At 45.3% G+C, this 9,928-nt stretch overlaps 1 long non-coding RNA gene across 1 annotated transcript; it reads right to left on the bottom strand.

Moving 5' to 3' along the window:
- Window positions 1–4,644: 4,644 nt before the first annotated feature.
- LOC119341755 lies at window positions 4,645–7,135 on the bottom strand. The gene is made up of 7 exons (XR_005165268.1): window positions 6,800–7,135; window positions 5,718–5,940; window positions 5,574–5,642; window positions 5,398–5,493; window positions 5,158–5,273; window positions 4,965–5,041; window positions 4,645–4,869 (listed from the first exon to the last, which is right to left on the bottom strand). It is a non-coding gene; the product is annotated as an uncharacterized LOC119341755 (long non-coding RNA).
- Window positions 7,136–9,928: the final 2,793 nt, after the last annotated feature.

Here is a 9,928-nt window from a genome sequence, read left to right on the forward strand (position 1 = left end):
TGCCATCTTCGCAATTGGGGTACAACCCTTTTTTTGATCCTCTAACATGCGATCGAACTTCAGCTTCTCCTTTTGACTTTCGCATTGCGTCCTTGCATCCACAATGACCCAGCGGAGATCATCATTGGGCACATCGTCTGGTTCCTCTTGATCTTCAGCAGCTTCCCCCGTTGCAGCATCATCAGGCACATCGTCTGGTTCCTCTTGATCTTCAGCAGCTCCCCCCATTGCAGCATCACCGTATTTAGGGGGCACATAGTTGTCATTGTCCTCTTCTTCTTCGCCGTCTTCCATCATAACCCCTATTTCTCTGTGCCTCATCCAAACATTATAGTGTGGCATGAAACCCTTGTAAAGCAGGTGGGTGTGAAGGATTTTCCGGTCAGAGTAAGACTTCGTATTCCCACACTTAGTGCATGGACAACACATAAAACCATTCTGCTTGTTTGCCTCAGCCACTTCGAGAAAATTATGCACGCCCTTAATGTACTCGGAGGTGTGTCTGTCACCATACATCCATTGCCAGTTCATCTGCGTGCATTATATATGTGTGTCAAAAGTAAGAAAATCAGAAAAATATCTATCTAAAGTAAGAAAATCAGACAAGTATCAGAAAAAAGATAAGAACAAGAGGCTCACCACGGTGGTGCCGGCGACGAGATCGGCGCGGGCGATCAACGGCGGTGAAAACGGGGACGGGGCGTGACGGACCGCTAAATCTAGACAAATCTCGGAAAAAATGAAGCTCCGAGGTCGAGCTACGAGAGGAGAAAGCTTAACTAGTGTGGCTCGGGCATTTCATCGAACACCTCATGTGCATAGGAGGTGAACTAGAGCACCCAAATGCCCTCTCCTCGCCGGATTGAAAAAACAAAGCACTGTGGAGTGCTCTGCCGCGGCGGTGGGTATATATAGGCAAGTTATTTGTCCTGGTTCGTGGCATGAACCGGGACTAAACACCCCCCCCCCCTTCTGTCCCAGTTCAAGCCACGAACCGGGACCAATGGTTGTGGGCCCGGAGCGAGGACCATTAGTCCCGGTTCGTGGCTTGAACCGGGACAAATGGTGATGTCTACTACACAACCTTCTTCTTGTAGACGTTGTTGGGCCTGCAAGTGCATAGGTTTGTAGGACAGTAGCAAATTTCCCTTAAGTGGATGACCTAAGGTTTATCAATCCGTGGGAGGCGTAGGATGAAGATGGTCTCTCTCAAACAACCCTGCAACCAAATAACAAAGAGTCTCTTGTGTCCCCAACACACCCAATACAATGATAAATTGTATAGGTGCACTAGTTCGGCGAAGAGATGGTGATACAGTGCAAAATAGATAGTAGATAAAAGTTTTTGTAATCTGAAATAATAAAAACAGCAAGGTAACGAGTGGTAAAAGTGAGCGTAAACGGTATTGCAAAAATAGGAAACAAGGCCTAGGGTTCATACTTTCACTAGTGTAAGTTCTCTCAACAATAATAACATAGATAGATCATATAACAAGCCCTCAACATGCAACAAAGAGTCACTCCAAAGCCACTAATAGCGGAGAACAAACGTAGAGATTATCGTAGGGTATGAAACCACCTCAAAGTTATCCTTTCTGTTCTATCTATTCAAGAGTTCGTAGTAAAATAACATAAAGCTATTCTTTCCACTCAATCTATCATAGAGTTCATACTAGAATAACACCTTAAGACACAAATCAACCAAAACCCTAATGTCACCTAGATACTCCATTGTCACCTCAAGTATCCGTGGGCATGATTATACGATAAGCGTCACACAATCTCAGATTCATCCAACCAGCATAAAAGTACTTCAAAGAGTGCCCCAAAGCTACTACCGGAGAGTCAAGAACGTGTGCCAACCCCTATGCATAGGTTCCCAATGTCACGAAACCCGCAAGTTGATCACCAAAACATACATCAAGTGGCACATGATATCCCATTGTCACCACAGATAATCACGGCAAGACATACATCAAGTGTTCTCATAAAGACTCAATCCGATAAGATAACTTCAAAGGGGAAACTCAATTCATCACAAGAGAGTAGAGGGGGAGAAACATCATAAGATCCAACTACAATAGCAAAGCTCGGGATACATCAAGATCGTGCCATAGAGGAACACGAGAGAGAACACGAGAAAGAGAGATCAAACACATAGCTACTGGTACATACCCTCAGCCCCGAGGGTGAACTACTCCCTCCTCGTCATGGATAGCGCTGGGATGATGAAGATGGCCTCCGGTGATGGGATCCCTGTCGTGGAATTGTCACGGCAGATGTCCTCATGAAAGGACTTAGTCGCGGGGCCATCGTAGGGGTTAACTTAGAGGGGTTAAAGCAGACGCAAGGACACGAGAGTTATACTAGTTCGGCCCCTTCGATGAAGGTAAAAGCCTACGTCTAGTTTGTGATGGGATTGATGTGATTCCGGCGATTAGGGAGCAATAGCTTCGCCTAAGCCTCGGATTGTTGTTGTCTGTCCTCAAACCGCCGCCGGGTCGTCCCCTTATATACACGGGTTGATGTCCGGCCGGTCTACAGAGTCCCGAGGCCGGCTCATACAAGTGTCCGGCCCGGTCTCTCCTTTCTCTTATCTTACAACACAAGTTACATGGTTATGGCGGTTCTACCATTATGGGCCCTAATTCGCCCCTGGGCTCCGGGCCTCTAAGCTCTACAGCCATCGCCACCTTCTGAGTCTTCATGGGCTCCAATTATGGCGGAGGGTAAACCGGCCCCTCCAGGGCGGTTCATATTCAGTAGTTACATCCCCAACATTAGGCCCCAGATTGACTTGAACCTGTTCATGTTAATCTTCAACATCTTAGAAAACTCTGAATGTCTTCCTTCATATTTCGTAAACCGCCATCTTCTTAAACCGACGTGACGTCATCCTCCGACCACAGCGACAGAGCATCTTGACGTCATCTTTATTAAAGAAGCCCAAACAATAAGATTCCCTTCATTTAATACTATCCCAGAAATCGAGGCGACCGCTGCGCCGTCTGCCGCTTTCAACTCCTCGATTCTCGCGCTTATTCATTACTCCGTCTCATTATAAATAGACCGGAAGGCCCTTTCTCTTCTTCCTCCTTCCGCGCTTCTTCTTCCTCGCGACGCTCCAGCTCTGAAGCTCCGCCGTCGCCTCCGACCTCCGAACGCCGCGTCAGTGCAGGGCCGCTGCATCAACCTGGTTGTACCAGAAACTCTCGGCGCTCCTCCGCTGTTCTGTGCATCGGGTAAGGATCGTCCTCATACCCTAGATCTGCATCTTAGGGCTCCTGCTCATGTCGCCGTTCATAGGTGTTCATCCCTGGTCTCTTCATACCTGCTCTGCCATGGCTTTTTAATCCAACCGTAGCATATATCCTGCGTAATAACTGCTCCGCCTTCAGTTTAGCACTTTGCACCTTTTTCTTTTTGTTCAGACCCTCTTAATAGAATGCACGAAACTTCCCTGCCTTTTATAAGGCTTGCATGGATCGCAGAAATTTTTCCTTACTGAATCTTCGGTAGATCCAAATTAACTCCATTCATATGTGAAACCTGTTTCTGTCCACACTTAGCAGATTTTCCAGTTCTGTCCCTTCCTCCTAAGGGCGGTTTAATTTTTTGATAGCTAATCCGCCATACTCCATTAGTCCTCAGTTAAACCGGAAATACGAACTGAATGCCAAATTGCCGGTTTAGCATTGTATAATATGTCTGAACCGTTAACGGTGAACCGGCTTTTACTTTTCCTTTCGCAGTTTCTTCTTCCAGAATGGCCAAACAATTCGCAGCTTGCAATTGGGTCCGGTCCAAGATTACCGAGACGCAACTCAATGGATATGTCACCACCGGCGCTTTAGCCTCCAAAAATACCCTTCATTGGCGTGTTCCAGATGCCGAATGCCCTCCTGAACCTCAAGAAGGAGAAGTAATTGTATTTATGCAACACTTAGACCGGGGATTCAGCCCGCCCGGATCAAAATTCTTCCGGGATGTCCTCGCAGACTTCCAACTCCATCCACAAGATATTGGTCCGAACTCTGTGTCCAATATATGCAATTTCCAAGTTTTCTGTGAAGTCTACCTTCAAGAAGAACCATCTGTGGAGCTGTTCCGGGATTTCTTTCATTTGAACCGCCGTACGGAGTTTTCAGATGGCCCCACTACTAGGAAAACTGTTTTTAACGATGGTATATGTGGTCGTTAAAGGTTGGATTGTGGTTGTTAAAGGCCAATAACGACCACAATCTGCTAGTCGTAGTAGGCTCCGTCGTTAAAAGTATAACGACCACATACCTTTCGTGGTCGTTATTTTTATAACGATGGGATGGTGTGTCGTCGTCGATCCCAAGGCAATAACGACCACTTCTGTCGTCGCTAATAATGATGGATGGTGTGTCCATCCCAAGGCAATAACGACCACTTTTGTTGTCGCTAATAATGTTATCATGCTGATCAAAGTATCATACCGACCACTCTCTTCGCACTTTGATATCCTTCAGAACCACTTATATTATAACATTCCTTCAACAATCACTTTGTACCGCATCCAACATTTCAATATTAACATTCACATTAATATAGAAACAAAAGAATCTGAATTGAAAGGATCATAGCCTCTTTTATTAATAGAAATACCAATATCCTGACATACAATTCTGAAATTTAAATATCTTGTAAGAAATTTGAGTGAAAAGCACTCCTTATATCACGAATGTACTTGATCATATCTATGTGGAAAACGAGACAACTAAAAACGATATTATTTATTAGTCTTCAATAGAGGAACACCATCCTTATTTGAATGGATATCATTCTTCACCAGCGATTAAAATGCCTCCTTATGCTTATGTATGTTCTGGTGGATCATCAGTCCTACAAAATATTGATTAGTTATGAAAGTCAGTCCATGCAAATAAATGGTCTCAATGTATAATGACAAATAAGACCAATGTGTGAGAACAAGTTACCTCATGAGAACTATCAGTTAGAGATCTACCAGACAGAAGACGCTTAATTTCTGATACTTCTTGCACCATATTGTCAACTACACAAATGGTTCAAAATTAACAGGCAATATGAGAACTTTACCAAAAACTCCTTGCTGAAGAAATGCTCCTTGACAAGCCATTCCCAGTCATCATTTGGAATATCTTTAGGTACCTTTTTCATAGCCTCCTGCATAGTCTTGTTGGGTTTCACAAAATGCCGGTGCAAGTCTCCACGCCAGTTGATTCAAAGTTTCTTGACATGGTCTAATATCTCATCTTTGTACACATCTATTGCAATGTTCTCGTCAATATTTTCGAACTTGTACTAAATAGTTGTTCATAAAACAGAGTATCATAAATACATTAGTACAGAAATTCAGGTTATAATGCTAGAACTTTGAACCAAACATACCTTAATTGCATCAAATATATGTTTCGGAGCTGCGTCAGTAATATTGGACCATTCCCATGTCACCATCGTTGCTGGCATCAACTTCATCATTCATAGCTGCAATATATTATGAGTTACTTAAAGACAATAAGCGTAGAAACAATTCTTGGGACAGTATATGATACTTAGGAACTCACTTCCGGAGTCATCCGCATCCCAATTTGCAGTAAACAAGATTGGTGTATTAGTTGCCGCATCATTTCCATCTATGAAAACAAGCAACCACATTATATCATCCTTTAGTAGATAGCTTGAATAATATTTTTATGTTTGTGTAGTACCTTTTGCAGCTAACTCGTACTTTTTCCACAGTTCCTCATCTTGCAAATCAGGCCTGTGAGAAACCCTTTTCCTGCTGAAATCTGCTATTTGACTTGATTTCTCTGGCATGGTCCGCCTAGCAATACCTTGGTCTACCAGTCCAGACTTATTCAACTGTGAGTGGCATCTTTCCCGAGCTAATGTTGTCAAGTTTCCATACCTGTGCTGACTCATTGCGATACCCTATGCATATAGCGTTAGTTTGAAGTGTGCAGAAGGGCTATAAAGTACAATTGAATAAAATAAGAGAATGTTGATGTACTGAAATGAATTATTGAACGCTAAATCAAATAAAGTACAGAACTACTTGTGTAACTATTTATTAATAAGGTAAAATCAAAAATATGAAGCAAATCGATTACTGCAGATTAAAAGTTGCATAAACTAGTGACATCATGTTGTTCTCTTTCTACGTGATGTTGTTGTCGAACTTTGAAGCAAGTCGTTTTCATCGACATTGTCAGGTTCAGCTTCAGCGGCTTCCTCATCACTCTCTGCTTGCATTTCTTCATCGTCTTCACCTTTAGAAACTGTTTGAGGGGTCCTCGCAACTTCATCATGATGGTACCAAAAGGTATAATTTCTCAGAATTCCATACACTTTCAGGTGAGCAGAAACCAATGCACGAGGATGAGAGTATGTGTTGCAGCATTTGATGCATGGACATCGAATTTCATTCTCCCTGCCCCGCGTGACTGAACACGTAGTCAAGGAAATTTTCTACCCCATCTAAGTATTAATCATTTAATCGCTCATCCACTAGTCTCATCCATAACTTACTTGGAGCCATCTCCTAATATATATTAGCATTTTAGTACGTAGTTATCCTGCATTTATGGTATTCGATGTAAGGCATATCAGACTATCAAATAAATCATATTCTGTATGATCTATAGATTAATGGATTGTACTGAACATGGCATATCAAAATTCTAAATCGTAATAAGCAAACGAATTCTTCCTACATACTTTGTAATCAGGATCAGCAACAGTGCATCAAGGTCCCGCAACAGAAGAAAACAGAGCAAGGAGTAATACGAACCAAGCAGCAGCGGAGTTGCGTTGGCGATCGGTGATGTGCAGGCAGCAGCGCGGGTGCACCGGGGTCGAGGCTAACCAGCGATGTGCAGGCGGCAGGGTGGTTAGCGCCGGGGTCGAGGCGACCGGCGACGTGGAGGCGGCAGCCCGGACGCGCCGGGGTCCAGGCCACCGGTGATATGCTGGAGGCAGTGCGGGCGCACCGGGTCGAGGCTACCGACGACATGCACGTAGCATCGCGTACACGCCGGGGTCGAGGCGACTGGCGAGGTGCGAGCTGCAGTGCGTAGAGGCGGAGAAAAGAAGGAAGATGCGATCTATGGACTATGGAGGTGTCGTATTAAACAGGGCAGGGGAGGCGAGGAGAAAGAGGCGCAGGGAGATGAGGATTAAATAGTTATTCCCTGTTATGAAGGGTTATCTACTGGAAATTGCCTGCAGTTTGCGCCAAAAAAATTCAGCCGTCCCATTCTCTTTACTCGAGAACCACAAATATTTATTGCCTAGTTTTGTGCTACACACGAAACAGGGGAAAACTGACTGGTTCAGTTTCAGATAGAGAAGCACACAATTTTGACATAATGGATTCCTTTTCCTCTTTTCTTTTTTCTTACATCGAATATGCCAAGCAACGAATGGAACAACTCCTAGTTTTATAAGTTTCTCAGCACTGCAAGCAACCGACTTGCTTTTGATGCAACAAATGCAGGCTTCATCAACTGCATCTGTACCGAGCCTTTTGGGGAGGAGTCACGCGCGGTGGCTGGGAGAATTGTGTGGTTGAGCAGAGACGCCAGACGGAGATGGCTGTGCATGAACGAGGCTTCCATCGGGATGCTGTGCAAATATGAGGACCGGGAGGGCTAACTAATTAATAGGATTAGGAGCAGAATAGATTAGTTGGGGCTGGAGAGATTTAGCGCCAATGTTTGGAGAACCCGCCAACATTAGTTGGGATGTTTGCGGGGGAGAGATGAAGGAGAGAAGAGTTTTTTTTCTTTTTGAACACAAGGAGAGGGAGTTTGTTAGACTTGTACTACGTACATGCAAACCCCATAGCAGTAACGACCGCTCACCTAGCGACGGGCAGACCCGTGGTTGTTGAAGGTATTACGTAGGTTGGTTTCCTCCACGCGGGGACTCCACTCGGGTGTTCAACGACCAAGAGTTTTTGGGCACCGTCGTTAATGCCAGTATTCGTAGTAGTGCCCTAACACGGAACTGGGTGGCGTTTCAATCCAGAAAAGGAAGGAAGTAGATTTTCCTCACGCAAAACACCATAGCCATTCGAAAGATTGGAACCAAACCTGGTTCTATTGCCGGAATACCGCTCCTAACAGCGAGAACCCTTTGCCGGGCTACCGCCCTCACCGGCTTAGCAATCATCACCCATTGCCTGTACGTTTGACCGCCGCAGAACGGAAGAATTTTGCGCCTCAAATTATCAAACTCCGGGCTCTAATGGCCAATGGCTTAACTGGTGTTGACCTTGTTCGATGTTGGGTTTCTTGGGGCATCTTGCCATTAAGCCGCCGCCCCGGATTGATGCACGAATACACTAGTAGCGTCAAAGACCCTCAAAGACGTCACGAGCTACCAATAACTGAACTTGAAATCACTGAGACAGTGAAGAAGATGCTCGATTAATCGGTCTCCGTCTGCAGCCAAACCGGGTTGGCCCCGTTCTGTGTTTCCAACAAACCGCCTGCGGTAAGGTTCCGCTCATCACTCTTCCAATATTAATGCCTTATTGATGTATATTAATCCTTGTTGCCTCTCAGGCTAACAGCTCCTTCTGGAAACGAACCAAACCGGCCCGTGTTCCTCGTGTAAAGTCCAAGACCACCAAGAAAGCTGGTAAGAGGAAAACCGCCGATTCTTCTGATCCGCCGGAAGGAGAAGATTCAGAAGCTGAGGTAAAGCTTGATTTACCTTATCCCTTTTTATCTTTCATCCCATTGACAGTTATAATTCCCAGGACGATGCCGAAGCTAGTCATGCCGATCCTGTTGAGGTAATCCTTCTTTCTTCCGAATCTGATCTTGTGCCGGTTAAAAGAATTCGCCGGACAGTCTGGAAAGTGAAAAAATCTCACTCCCGTGCTCATTTGAATCCGAACCTTTCTTTGAAGACGCAGCAGACTGAAGAGCGCCGTACGACCCGGCACAGCGGTCAACAAATTACATCGCCCGGTTTACCTGGCACCCCAATCCGGAAGCGTCTTCCAGAGGTGATTTGTTCACCTGAAAAGCGTTATCCTTTGAAAGGTTTCTTCCGATGCCCTCTCAATCCGTCTGATCCGAATTATCAGGCCTCTTCCAACTCGTCTGGCGGTTCATCAACCACTCAACTGCCTCCTCTTAAAGTTGCTGCGGGGTAAGCATAATACCCATTTTTGTTTCCTTCGCATTTGTCGATTTACCATACTCTAACTCTGAATATTGCAGCACCAAGGCTCGCTTAAGTAAGAAGGCGAAAACCCTTGACCCTACTGTGGATGTTGATCCGGAGAAGACTCCAGAGCACCATGGCGAAAAGCCTGAAGTTGCTAAAAACAGTTCTGCCGGGTTGAACCAAGATGACAATGCTAATCCGCCAGAGGTTGAACCGGATGCCCAAGTGGAAACCTCACATCCTGCTCCACCGAGTCCTGCAGCGAAACAGGTTGCAGGTGCTGAACCGCCGAGCCTGGGTATGAAAATACCAAGCCCAAGGAAGAATGCCAATCTGGCCAGCCCGGCCAAAGATGAATATGTCGTAGTGACGGGCACCGCCTATACCGCCCCTGGCAATCCGGTCGCTCTATCAAAACACAGCGCCAAGGAAGAGTCTACTGCCATGAGTACAGAGAAGGGAAAAACTGATCTGTCAGCTTATGACAACTTATCTTCCCAAGAACTTCACTCCAGCTTCCTGAACCGACTCTTCACAAGTCGTGACTTCGAAGCCGGTCTGGTGAATCGTATGAAGGAACGCTATGAGGTAAGGAGTTCTACCTCTCTTGTACCTTTGTTGTGTAGTAGCCCCCAAGGGCCGGTTTAACTATGCATAGTTAAACCGGGACTTAATATAAAACTCATACATCTCAAACTTCAGTGTTGTAGCCCCCAAGGGCCGGTTCAACTTAGCATAA

This window comes from Triticum dicoccoides, chromosome 7B (genome assembly GCF_002162155.2).
Source record: "Triticum dicoccoides isolate Atlit2015 ecotype Zavitan chromosome 7B, WEW_v2.0, whole genome shotgun sequence".
Classification (NCBI taxonomy): Eukaryota; Viridiplantae; Streptophyta; class Magnoliopsida; order Poales; family Poaceae; genus Triticum; species Triticum dicoccoides.